Below are 14,216 nucleotides of genomic sequence, written 5' to 3'. Positions count from 1 at the left end.
TTCTCCCATTTACACTGCAGTAATACCCCTTCAGGATGTCCTCCTGCTCTCGCAATTAACAGACTGCAGCTGGACAAAATGCTGACACCAGGATTCTACTGGAGCATCGTACAGAACACGCACATAACTCCACTTCTGCTCTATTAAACTGCTTGCCAATCAGATTACAAATTTTGCTTCAATGTCTTTCAGCCTGCCAAGCTCTTCTGAATCTATTTTTCTCTGATGTGCCAGCACCTATCACAGCTCAGGTGGCCAGACAGCCCGCGGATGCTGATTTTTTTCCCAAGATCTGTAGACCAAGTCTAGATTCTTGATTGCATGTGTTCACCACCAACAGGGGGTTGCAAAACAGTGAAAATTCCAAGGTAATCCCAGAGCCTCCTCTTAATCAAGAATTGCAAACTACCTGCTTACCAAACCATCATGGCTAATTTGCATATTATTCCTTATAATTACTTTATTATCTCCTGTCTATCCTCAGGTGTGGTGAAGGTGCTAATGAGCAGTGAAATGAATTAGGCATAGGAAGTACAAGGAATCCAGAAACATGATAATTAGTTCCTAAGTAATGGAAATTGGGAAGGGGTTTACAGTTCCATATTCTTTTCTTGATACCCTTGCTTTACTTCTAATTGAAGACAGCAAAGATACTCAGTTGCATTCAACAAATATTCATTCAGCACCTTCTGTTGGTCAGAACTGTGCTCAGCCCTGACCAGTTACACAGAGAAGTAAAACATATTGCACATTCTGTACCATAAGGGGCTAGTCAATGCAGTTAGGAGATTAAGACATGTAAACTAATGGTTATAATCTAAGATATAATATGGACATTTCTCAGTTCCTCAGTTTTTTGCTAGAATTTATCCAAATAAGTATTATAAGCACAGCTCCCTACTAATGTTTGCAATCTAACAGTGCCAATATGAACTAATGCACTCAGTGGCACAGACAGCATAGAATGGTTTCATTTGCAACTTTTGTTCACCATCCAGTCTTGTCAGAGATACTGATAGATGGTAGATAGATGAGAGATTGATAGATAGATACAGATACATGCAGATGGTAGATATAGATACACAGATGTATATAGCCAAGCCTAAGAAGCTCTGAATTTGATGGTATTAGATTCCTTCAGTTCCTAAATTCTGTCATATAGCAGGCCTAATAATTATGTACTCAGCAACTTGGAGAAATTTTGGTGGTCCAAAAATGATGAGCAGTTGGTTTTACTTTGGGTCTGCTAACACATATGCAACCCGAATTGCAAGACCCACATGCATGCCTCTAAATTTTGAGGAAGTTGTAAAATGTATTTCTGCTACAATGCATGTGCATCCTGTTATCACTATGAGCAAGATGTGGCCTAAACTAAAATGTAGAGATTAGAGCTCAAAATCAACAGTAACAATAGAAAAGCATACATTATGTGTTTTCATGCAGGAATTTTACCACTTGAATATATGAAAAAGTGAAGACAACACAAGCAGTAGTTCTGGTGAAATGGTAAACAAGTAAGTTTTTTTAAAACTTGGAAGCTTTTAAAGTCACTATAAGACATTTTTCTACTACAGTAGTGATTTCACTTTAATTATTATTAACCCATATAATGTTGTTTAAAATTAATTCTCTCAAAGGTGCCACCAACAGTTCCAATATTCAGAAGTGTGCCACATCAAGAGGAAAGGACTGCTGGCAAAAGACACACATCAAAGAACATTTATGAATGATATACTAAAACAATTTTTAAAATAAAATAAATATAATGACAAATGTCCCCATCCTAAAGCTGGCCTAGAAGGACCCTTGACTGAGCTGTCTTGACTTGAAAAAATGTATCAATTAATATGCATGACTTTCTTGGTGCCCTGGATTTTACAGAAGTGTCTTCCCTCTGATAATGTGCTTGCATGCACACGCATTGAAATATCTTTACCCACATCAGTGGTTTTGATGCAGATTCAGAAAGTCTGTGGAGTTTTTGTCACTATTCAGTGCTACTTTTTCCTACTATTCAGTGTGGGTTTCCTATTTTTACTGTTCAATGGTATTTACCACTTCCTTTTTCTGACATCAGAAGTAATGATTCAAAATTTGCATCTGTGATATTGTTATATAATAGGAAATAAGTATTTGGTCTTTCTTCCTGGTTTCTGGCACATGGTACCCAAAACTTTCGTGATTTCCTGAGTGATAGGAATATCTTTTTTTATAATGTTTGGCCCAGTTCCTGATACAAGAGTCTTGGAAGTGCTTGGAATCTCTGAAATGACAATAGCGTCTTTTTGTATGCTAATGGGATGGCTGGTGGCTGGAACCCCTAGGTAGCTTCAGGATGGGGGCTGGTCATCATATTTGAGGATTGGAACTTTCAGTCCCACCTCTAACCTTTCGGGAGTTGAGAGTGGCTGAAGAAGGAACGAATCACCAATGGCTAATAATTTAATCATTGGCCTGCATAATGAAACCTCCTTAAAAAACCCCTGAACTATGGGTTTAAAGAGCTTCCAGGCTGGTGAACACATCAAAGTGCTTAGAGTGGATACACTTGGAGAGAGTATGGAAATAATTCTGCACCCATTTCTGCTATTATACTTTGCCTTATGCATCTCTTTCATTGGCTTTTCCTTAGTTGTATCCTTATAATGAACCAGTAAATGTAAGGAAACTTTTCCTGAGTTCTCTGAGATGTTCTAGCATTATCAAACCCAAGGAGAGGGTCATGGGAACCCCTGGTTTATAGCTGGTCAGTCAGAAGTATGAGAGGCCTGGAGCTTGCATTTGGTGTTTGAAGTGGGGGCAGTCTTGTGAGTCTGAGCCCTTATGCGGTGGGATCTGCACTCATTCTGGTTAGTGTCATAATTGAACTGAATGGTAGGACCTCTGGTTGGTATCTGAAGAGTTGAAGAACTGATTGATGGGGAAAAAGAAAACCCCACACATTTGGGGTCAGATGTATTCTCTGGATACAAAACAGAGTATAGCATCCTGTTTTGAACTGCTTTGAGAAACACTTCTTAATTCTCATCCGGTACCACTTACTGGTATAGCTATTTCCCCTGGTGAGTGCAACTTCCATCAGGAGTGAAGAGAAAACCATTATCACATACTTCTTTCTCCAGGTTGTAGCAGTAGACCAACTATTTTCTCTTGGGTAATCTTAGACAAGTCACCATTGATAACTTCATCACTTAATTCACCAAACATGTGTCGAGTGTCTGGTTTGTGTGAGGCAATAGCTCCTGTGATTGGGATGCCATGACGGACAGAACAAATAATGCCTCTCATCACAAAGCTCAGACCTTAATGAGTGGAGCCATCCATGTTGGGCCAAAGCAAGCATCTCCATTCTCAAAGTCCATTGATTCCTACTGGGCTCTGGGTAACCTATTCACCTTCCATTCCCCCTAGTAAAGCATGCCCAGCCTCTCCCTTGTCCCAATCCAAAGTCACTTTGGTGCCAAGCATTTTCTTAGCAGTTTCAGTGCAAGATAACTCAGTTCTCCACCTTAGTAATGTACCGACTCATTAGGGCCATGGAGGTGAGATCCACAGTGCTTATCAACAGGAGAATAAGGAAAGGAATTGAAGAGGGAATGCTTGTTTACACATCAGATGTCTGCGATATACAATCCCAGATACCCACTGCAAACAAAATTGCCTCTTTGCTGAGTCTATTCAAAATATCCAGAGAAAGCAGATTTTAGAATATTTATTTTATTACATTTTAATAAACTCACTTGAAAGTTTTCTTAATGTTTTCTCTGAGTTTCATGAAAATGTAGATGTAGTCATTATTCTGTAAATAATTCCTTCTTATGGCATAACTGAAGATTAAAGCTTACTTTTTCACATTTAATCATTCCTATTTAAATAGCTTTTCCATGCATCCACAATAACAGAACTTTTTCTCCATTGTTATGGTTATGGACAAGGAAACATTTCTCAGTATAGAAATCTAAAAAAAATTATCTTTGCAAGAATCTCTCACCCAGAAAGCATATCCCTGTTTCCAGGGGTCTGTGTTCAGTGGCACTTATCCAAAGAGTCCCAAACTTTTGGTCACATTCCTTGTCTCTCTGTGGTCACCCGGTACATCTCAGCCGAGCTGCATGTTCTGCTCTGGGACCAGATGATTCAGTGTGCAGGCCGAGGAGGACCCTCTAGTCTCCACATATCCAAAGGGAGAGTCTGTTCTCAGAACACTTGTAAAACACTTTCAGTGTTAACCTGAATTGGAAAGCACATAACAAATGAAGGTTATTTGGATATTTGAGTACATTATTTGTATCTTTTAAAAATAATTTGTTTATTGTCTGTTTTTTCACTTATTCAGATCTCTCATATGCTTGTTTGGAAGTGGAGAGTTTTACCTCATGTGTAGACTGGAGTCCTACATGCTTGCTGGGCTTTACAGTGGGTTCCACCGGGATATTCACTCTGCAAACACACACCTTGCTCACTTTACCTCAGCAAGTGTCAGTGGCTTTAGGGAGAGGAACAGAGCACATGGTTCTATGTGAAAGAAACAGGGCATAGGAAAATAAATAAGAAAGACAGGAAGAAAGTCCCTGAAAAAAGGATTATCTTTCTGTTCTAAAGGGAAATGCTCCTGATTTAGTTTAGTCACTCTTGGCAAGAGTGGAGTATTCTTTCTTCCACTCTTGAGTGGTCATATGTACAGAAGACACTAAACATACCCTGCTTCTTGATGGAAGCACTTTTTCAGCATCATGCAAATTGGATGCTGGGTATTCCCAGAAATTGGGATTTCTTTCTTAAAGGACAGAGGTTTTGATGCGTAAAGCTTGGAAAGTTCTGGTGAGATTGATGGTTCTGCTCAGAACACTGACATTTGGAATAAAGCAGTACAGAAATGAATCTTGGATTTGACATTTAAAAGGGAGGCTTTTCTACTGCCTGTAGTTTCCTAAATCATACCAAAAGGAACTGTCATGGCAGTTCCTTTTGGTATGAAATCACTTTCCATTCGTTTCTGTATTTTCCCACATTACGGCCAATGAATTGAGACTCACTGTCATTACATACTTGGTGTCCCAATAACATACAAACTAGTGAAGCAGTTCACAGATGCTAACAATTGTTCCCTTTTTTATAGATATAATAGCAAAATTTGATTTGCCAACCACATCCACTGGGATCTTTAAGAAAGCATAACATTTAAAATGGCGTTCTTCCTTCTTACTGGATATGTGTAGTTCTCTTTGGTACTTTTGAGAAGTGGGGTATTTAGTAAGTAGATATGAACTGCTACAATTTAAATGTTGAAAAGAGTGAATTTCAATGAGTCTAATGAAATGTTTCATTTGTTAACAAAACATTAAGAGTCTTCACTCTGAAATGAAGCCATCCATCATCTCGGTGGTTGTATTTATACATGGCACAAGTTCAAAATCAATTAGTACTGAAGTCCAACATGTTTAGTAAATCTGGTAAGATAACTCTCAAAATTTTAGAAAGAAAATTTTTGAAATTATTTTCTACAAAATGTTATAGGCATTTAAAAGGACAAAATATGCTTTTCAAATCCCATGGGTTTGAGTGTGTAATAATGATGAATAAGATCAGAGCATATCTTTAAAGTAAAATCACTTACCTCTGGCTAGGTTATGCAGGAAGATTCTTGTTACACTTACAAATATTTCAATTTAGGTATCTTCTTCCATGAAGCCATAGCTATAATATACTTAAGTCATTAGTAAAATTGTCCATATAATATGGTATTCTTTACCAAAGGCTATTGAAAAGATGAATGTAATAAAATGTGTGTGTATATGAGGGTGTGCATATATATGTATATAAAACTTAAAGAATCTAAAAAAAAATTATCACATTTTCTGAACCTAAAAATATTGATTTAAAAAAACATATTTGAAATTGGAGCTGTACCTGAAAAGATTGATTGCACATTTAATGTAGCTTTAAGGCAACTAAATTAAAATAAACCAGTAAAAATATATTCACCTAGTGGCTTTCTCTTGGGTTCACCTCTTTGTTTCACAAATTGAAACCTCTTTGTTCCTTCCCTCAGTATATGCATCAGCTCCTCATTTCACACAATTTTCTCTGCATCCTCGTGTGATGCCTAAATTATTCATTCACTTCATGAATAGGAAGGAAACCTATTGTCCTTAAGTACTTTTGAATTTTAAAAATAAAACCCCCTTTTCTCCTAAATAAATGTATTTGGGTTGTGTCTTTATGGGAAGGTAGTACCGCACTGGGCATGTACTATCATTGTGCTCCTCATACATCCAATTTCAGTGATTCATACCTGTACGAGTTGCCACTCCCTTAAGCTATGTAGCTCTTTTCTATAGAAAAGAGCATAACTTTATTGGAAAATTTATCACATGATCAGTGTGTACCAGTCAGTATGTTAGGTGCTGGATATTCAGAGAAGAAAGGTGACACAATCCCTTTTCCAGAGATCTCACAGGCTTGGAAAGAGTCAGGTAGCTTAACCATCCCAGAACAGAGAGGTGGGCACTGGAAGAGAGTTAGGCACCGTGTCCTCTAAGGGTATAACGCCTGAGTGGTGGACCCTGACTGGGGATTCAGGAACCATCCCTGAATGAGATCAAATTGGAACTGACTTTGAGAGATTATTAGAAAGTGGGGTATTTGGGGATGGTGGTAAAGAGAAGGAGTGTTTCATATAAAGGAAAGCAAGAGAACAAGATTTTGGAACTGCAGTGCTCCCTGCCATGTTCCGCAAACTACGGGCCGACCTGTAGCCCGGCAAGAAGACTGAGAGTGATGGGAATTGACACTGAGTAGGTAGGTAAGGCTCAGATCATAAAGGATCTTGGGTGCCAAGCTAAGGTCTTAGGGATTCTTTAAAAAAGGAAAAAGAAAAAGGGGGCCATTTAAAGATCTTAAGTAGCAAAATTAAAAAGAAAAAACATTTTAGATCTAACATTGGGCAGTGTGGAGAAAGGACTGGAGGAGATAGGAACTGAATTAAGGAAGAACACTTGGGAGGTTGTTACATAGTCCAGTGGACATGGGGATGGTGAGGGAAGACAGATCTGAGAGATATTAAGAAGATTGAATCCACATACATTTATCACATATTTAATTTGGACCTTAAAGGAGAATAAATCAAGATTTTGCCTACCAGTCTTCTTGGACATCTTAATGGATGGTTTTGCCATTCAGTGAGATGGATGAAAGAATCTGATGCCAAAGCATAGGGTTTGAGGGGAGATGAGTTTAAGTCCACCATGTTGAGTTTGAGCTAAAACCTTCATGCTTAGGCAGTTAGTTGAATTTATGGGTGTGGAGCTCAGAAGAGACACTTAATCTTAGAATTGAGAGGCATTATTTTAAGCTATAGAAAAAATAGAGTTTCTGATGAGAAATGTGTAGCTGAAAGATAAGAATGCTGAGTATGGAAATCTGTGAAACAGACTTTTAAGCTGATGGTGAAAGCCCCTATGTGAGCAACTAGAAACAGGACAACCCAAAGAAGGCTCAGTCGGCAGAATCAAGGTGAAGGGGCGTGCTCTGGAGGTCTGTCTCCTGCAATCCCTGTGTAGCTGTGTGTATTAAAGACACATTAATTAAGTTGTATATATAATGTAAATATGGAATTAAATATGGTATTAAATATAGAAATTTAATCATTTGATTAAATAAATACACATGGAATGCCAATAAAATCTAATTTCTTGGAGAAACGGAGTTCGTTTCATGTCACTTATTTCCCAACACACATGTACCCCACATTCTACTGAACTTTAGCTTTGTCATCTGGTAAGGCCTCTTTGTTTACATCTCATTATTAGGAGCTTCCATGTGCAAGCTTGTGTTTCATTTTTCTATAATAGAAGAGATGCAGTTATTTAATCATGCTCCCATCTTTGGGAAAAAAATCTATTGGCATTTGCACAAATTTTTAAAAAGAAACTACCAGAGGAGCATTAGCTTTATTATATCCACATTCTATCGTTCTCAGCTTTTCTTTTTCCCCTTGTTCTTTCCCTTTGCCCTTGTCTTTTAATTGTTCAAGAAGCATTATTTTGCAAGGAAAAGAGAGATCCCAACATACTAGATAAGAATATTACCCCTTAACCTTTCATTATATAATTCAGGAGGAAAAGTAAAATCAACTTTTGCTCTCCAGAGAACTTTAGTGAAGATTTCATATTTCTTCACTATCATCCTCAGTGGCACTTTCAACTTCAACGAGATCAATAAATGCATACATAAAACCCTCCTCTTATGAAAATCATCAGTCACAAATTAATCTCAGTATCAATAACTTGTATAAAATTAAATAAATGCAAAAAAAAGTCAACTTTTATTTTCCTAAAACAAGATAAAGAGTGGAATGAAATTGGTAATGGGTGAGTAACTGACACTTGGGACACACTGTAGACATAGGGACTCATTACTCTTAAGAATCCCATGGATCTAAGTCATTTTGTCTTTAATGGATATATTTCGTCTTAAGGGTTTTATTTTTAATAATGAAAAAAATACAACTGCACCTTAAAATAGTTATCCCATAGCCCATGAATATGTATTTTATTGACACAAAGAAGTAACGAAAGGTTTGTTCACATGTTAAGGTGCCCTTTGGGTCATTAAATTTCATTTTGTCAACAAAAAAGGATAGTTGGTTAAATGATTAAAGATACATAGGATCTGGCCCTGCAACTAGTGGAACACCTCTAGTTTGTCAGACTTGGTGACTGTATTGATAACGATGGGTTGAGTATGCAGAATGGGGAGCAAATTAAGATTGTCACATAGGTATTGTCTGATCTGAATATTCTCCACTCATTGCACAATTTTCCATTTGTTATCTCTTCCTCACAAACTGCTAAATTTAGAAACTATGTGTATCTATTGTGCCCAGTATTTTTACTCTGATAAAGAAGAAAGAGGAACACCTTATAGAGAGTATACGTTTCAGAAAGTTGTGAGACATTTGCACAGAGGCCACTAGTTAAAGAAAAAGGAGGAGACAGAGGGTTCCTCTCCTTTCTAAAAATGTATAGTAAGACACAAAAGTGTTGACTGATCTTTAGATAGAAAAGTAACCTCAAAGAATATGATATCTTAATAAGATTGCTGTTACTGCATCTCCTGGGTACACAGTAGAGACAGAACTATTAGAAGCACCCATAAAAATGAAGTATACACCCTCTTAGAAATTTCTGCTCTTGCTTTACCTTTATGTTATCATGATCCTCAAACTGTGGGATTAAACTTTGGGAAAGCACATACCAGAAATTCTGTATGCATTAAAGGGAATTTGACTATAAAATCTAGCCGAACTGATCATAAGTCTATTTTAAAACTTTAATAAAACCTCTTACTGAGGTCTAGAATTCCTTGGACCAATATCTTGCCCCAGATTTAATCATCAATTTTCTTCCTTTCTCACTAGAGTACTTTTGCATGGGGTTCCTTATTAATTAGCCTTGTTTAAAGGATAGCCTTTCCTCTCAATCCCAAATTTATTTTACACTTATTTGAACATTCACACACCAGAGTTCAGAAAATAAATGATCCATTTATTAAGCAAATATTTCTATCATATTTCCTGTTCCTAATTTTCAGATAAGAGTCTATTAGTTTCTGAAATGGAAGCAATATAGGTTTATCCATGCCTTGGCAATTATTATTTTGACTATTCATCCATATATTCATTTTTGTAGGGTGGGTTCTCTGGCAGCAGATGTGGAGAGTTTGAAGTGTAAATGTTTCTTAGGGATTAACGTCTGTAAAGTAGTGGCAGGAAAGGCACCGCATTCAGCAGAAGCAAACCAGGGAAGGAGGCGGCACGTCCGTCCGCAGGGCATAAAGCTCTGAAGCGTTGACTGCCAGAGCACCTACGTTTGGACCAAAATGGCTCAGCCTTTCTACTTTCACCCTGCTTGCTCCTCACCTGAAACATGGAGAGAGTAATGGTACCTAGAAACAGAAATGTTTTTATAATGGAAATAATTAATATGTATAAATCACTTAGCACAAATCCTGGCATGTCGTAAGTGATCAGTAATACAATTTTTTTGCCAATAGTGTCACTCTTATAAGTTATTGTTGCTGCAGTATAGAAAACAGCTACTGCGGTCCAAACAGTATGGTGGGTACTGTGGAAGTTATCAGCGTGAGTCAAACATAAATTCCGTGCTTAGGGAGATTCCAATATGGTATAAAAATAATTAATGCACATTAATTATATGCAGTATATTTTATAGTCAGCTTGGACAAGTAGACTTTAAAGGTTCTAGTCTCCATGACTAATTTTTCATGTTATCATTGTATATTAATACATTGATGACTTAGAAATATACATAGACAAATATGCACATATATAGATCCTACACGTTTGTTTATAACAGGTCAAGATGAAGAGAGGAAAATATTTTAAGTACTTTGAGTAGTTTCTAAAATCTACATATGTTTATTTAATATAAATGAATTTGGGTTTTGTATACCAACTTTCTGAAAAAAAAAAATACATCAAACTATTGACATTACAAAGTATAAAGCTGCATGCCTGCTATGCACCTGCTGAAGTAATTTTAGCCATTGGTTAATATCTGTTCCTGGTTGTATTCTTCCAAAGCATGAGTCATAATATTAAACAGAAGAAAATTCTTCATCTCAAAATAAATGGTCTATTTTCAACTCATTTGTGCCATAACCCTCCCAGTCATTAAATGTATTAATTTGTTTTACTTTATTATAAATAGGATGATTTAATGGCAAGATATGATCAGGTTGGACTTCGTTGAAATTTCTTCAGGGCAGGAATCATATCTTATTCATCTGTGTATGCTTAACAGTGGTTTGTATATAAACGGCCTTCATACATTCATAAAATGAATGAATAAACCAAAAGACCAATATATTTTTTTCTTAGTGGAGCAATGGTGCCTGTCAAGGTTGTTAAAAACACCAGGGTTGGTCTCTGAACCTGTATTTTTCTAGAAAACTTTTTGCCAGTGTTCTTTAATGAGTTGAAATGCTTATGCTGAGAATATAAATCAACTATCTTACAGATACACAGTTTTGTTCATATATATGTATTTGCTTCTTTGTTTCTTTGGGCAAGACTTTCTCAGTAAAGGAAGTATTATAATAACTTATAATTATATAAAACTTTATATTATAAATTTATATTATAATTATATAATAATTTATAATTATATAAAAACAATCTTAGCTCATCGCAGGCTGGTACCAAACCACTGACGTGCTCTTAAAAGTAGCACTGATACAGTATCTATAGACTAAGTAACTGATATTACCATCCTCAATCTTGGGTGATCAGGTGAGTATCTAGAAGTCACTGAGAAAAACATTTACAAGTAATTTTTTTCTCATTGCTTATATTTTTATAAAGTATAAACTTTTCTGGCTTTTATTTTAAGTTACTTGTCATGCATTTGCCTCTTACACCAACTGTACTCTTCAACAATTCCAAAGGAAAATGTTGCAAGTTCTTGTTCAAAATGAGTGCTTTCTTTTTCCAGTGTTACACGGCCCTAGTCATGATACCAGCTGAAGCATTAGCATAGCGCCATAGGGGAAGGAGAAAAAAAGCAAAGCAGCATGGGATTGGAGAAACTGGTTAACCTCCAGGGCCTGCCACCCAGGAAGCAGTGTTCAGTTTAGCAAACTGTATCCAAAAGGACATGAAGACGATTGTTGAACAACGGAAAGATTTCTCCAGTGACCACAGATATGAATGGTGTCCCTTACGGTCGCGCAGAACATAAACAGTACAACTCCATGCAGCAGCCTGCAGTTCTGGGCCAGTGTAAATAACGAGGAGTTCCAATCAAAAGGTTGGGCAGGAGAGCGAAAGTGTCGGTGCTTGAAAATGTCAAGCATCAAGGTCGACAGCAAGGCATTATGTTCAATCGCCAGTTCTGCTGGCAAATATGTATAGAAATTGGGATCCACCTCTCAGAGGGAATCAGGTTTCATAAAATCAAGGCAAGTTTTCATAGCTTTAGCCAAATTGGCTGAAATTTCTGACAAAACTCATCTCACCAAAAACAAGCAGCCCTACAGAAAAACCAGAAATATTATAGCTGATTGGCCACAGGGAGTGCACATACATCATATGTATAGAGAAATTACAATGGGGATGAGACTCAAAATATATTTAATAATCAGGATGGTTATTAACCAATCAGGATATATAGCTAGGGAAACCGATCTCAGAAAGTCTTGCTACGCCAAAAGTTAACTCCCTAGTTACCGGATCACAGTGAAGTCTTGGAGGATTGGTCCCCAAACACGGCTGTATATTGGAAACGACTGTGCATTTGTTTTGAATGCTGATGGATGCTGGTTGCCATTCTTAGAAATTCTGACTCATTCGTCTTGGGGAAGGCCCAGGTGTGGGGGTTTTAAGAGCTACCCGGCTGTCTGGTACCCAGCCATGTATGAGTCGTTGATAACAGCGTTCCAAATATGAGAAGAACAACAAAGCGGGGTATACGCACACACAGAGTATGTGAAACACTGATTATCTGCAATCTGAAAATAGCTCACTTCGATTTCAAATGTTTTTTTCTTAATTTCCAGGAAAATGGATCATGGTTATGATTTCATGTTCTCTTATTATCCTATTACTCTTATTATCTTCTCATCACCATCTCAAGATCCTCTCATCACCTTCCATCTTCCAAGTTCTCCTCAGTGTCAAGTATTTGTCTCCTGTCTTTGCTTTGTAATGGGGGCTAAATGCTTTGCCTTACAGTTTACCCTTTATTTCCCAAAATAGTGTGAAGAGGTTTAATTGCCATAGAGTATTAACATCATTTATGAAGTCATATTTCTTTCATTCTTAAGGATTTTTAGTCAAGGAAAATCCTTCCAACTGGGCTCTCCTCTCCCAGAAGAAATTATGCATAGAAATGCTTTTCTTACAAGCTTTCCTTAACACCTGAAATCAATATCTGAAATGTGCTCCGTAGTAGAAAAGGTAGTGCTCCATGTTTTGTCTCTACTAGATAAAGAAATTAAAGTTAGAGGCCAGTTTTTGGATAAGCATGAAGATTCTTTTATGTGCATTAAGAAAACATGCCTTTGAAACATCTTGCCAAAGGCTTTTTCATCTTCTGGTTCTTATATGAAAATGTGGTCCTCCCAAAGGGGTTTTAAAAAAAAAAAAAACAACGAACTGTTTCTCCATAATCAGATTCACAATCATGTCCTAATATAATTTGTCCTAATCCATTTCAGAGAAAGACAACAGTTTATGATTCCCAGAGACATGTGGGAATAAATGTGGCTTAATGGAAATCTCCTGGGTGTTCTATATACTATATTTACCAGTTCATAAAAAGGCTAATTACATTTCTGAAAAGAACACTATCTGGGTGCAATGTGTATTTTAGTGCAAAAACCCTTCCTTGGTACCCACCAGTCACATGATCCTATTTGCTCGCTGTATACAGATTGTATTTTGGATCTCAGTAACTTATTTTAGAATAAGGAGCACATACATAGCTGTATTCGCCTGATCACATATGTCAACGTTTGAGAGACAATCTTATTTTTAGTTATTTAACTGGGAAAAAAATAGGCAACACTTAGCATAGTAATAAATTACCCTGTAGTAAAACAGAAACTGATTGGTCCCAGATTTTTCTCTCCTATGCCTTGACAGATAAACACATAAAATGGTTTGTTAAAAGAAAAACAAATTTTTAAAAAATGCCCACCATATTGTTGTGTCTGAGAAACGTGAAGCCAGGGGTAATGAATCTACAAGTTTATTTTGCAATGAAATCCTTTTCCTCGGATTTTATTTTTCATTACAGACATGTTTTTGCAAAAGCAATGTTTTCTGTAAACAGAACTGGTACTAGATGACACACTACTAAAACAAGGCAGAAACAAATAATCAAAGGATTTTTATTTACTTTTCTGCAATATTCATGAAATCATATTGGCCTAACATTTCACCATTTATTTATATTTCATCTAATGTACTTTTTTCTTTGTCTCTGGTGCATTTTCATGTTCATTTGTTACTGAATGAACGCCTCTTTGCTCTCCTCGGCCAAAGGTGCTGTATCTTCCTCTTTAAGGAATGACACTGTTTCATAGGCCAAGCCACATGCCTTGTTTCCATAGTAAGCATATAGGTCTTCATTGTTGCATGATTTCAAGGATCTCTGGAAATCAGATCTTCTTTCAAAAATTTGACAAAT

At 36.8% G+C, this 14,216-nt stretch overlaps 1 long non-coding RNA gene across 1 annotated transcript in view; it reads right to left on the bottom strand.

The window, feature by feature from the left end:
* Nucleotides 1-14,216, bottom strand: part of LOC130681293 (uncharacterized) — a 44,626-nt gene that overhangs the window by 8,756 nt on the left and 21,654 nt on the right. The window contains exons 2-3 of the long non-coding RNA XR_008994333.1: nt 4,377-4,518; nt 3,995-4,233 (exon numbers count right to left, since the gene is read on the bottom strand). This is a non-coding gene — a long non-coding RNA (uncharacterized LOC130681293). The remainder of the gene's footprint in view (nt 1-3,994; nt 4,234-4,376; nt 4,519-14,216) is intronic.

This window comes from Manis pentadactyla, chromosome 16, assembly GCF_030020395.1.
Source record: "Manis pentadactyla isolate mManPen7 chromosome 16, mManPen7.hap1, whole genome shotgun sequence".
NCBI classification, from domain to species: domain Eukaryota; kingdom Metazoa; phylum Chordata; class Mammalia; order Pholidota; family Manidae; genus Manis; species Manis pentadactyla.
Note: the sequence above shows the minus strand (reverse complement) of the source record. Positions and strands in the feature narration are given on the sequence as shown.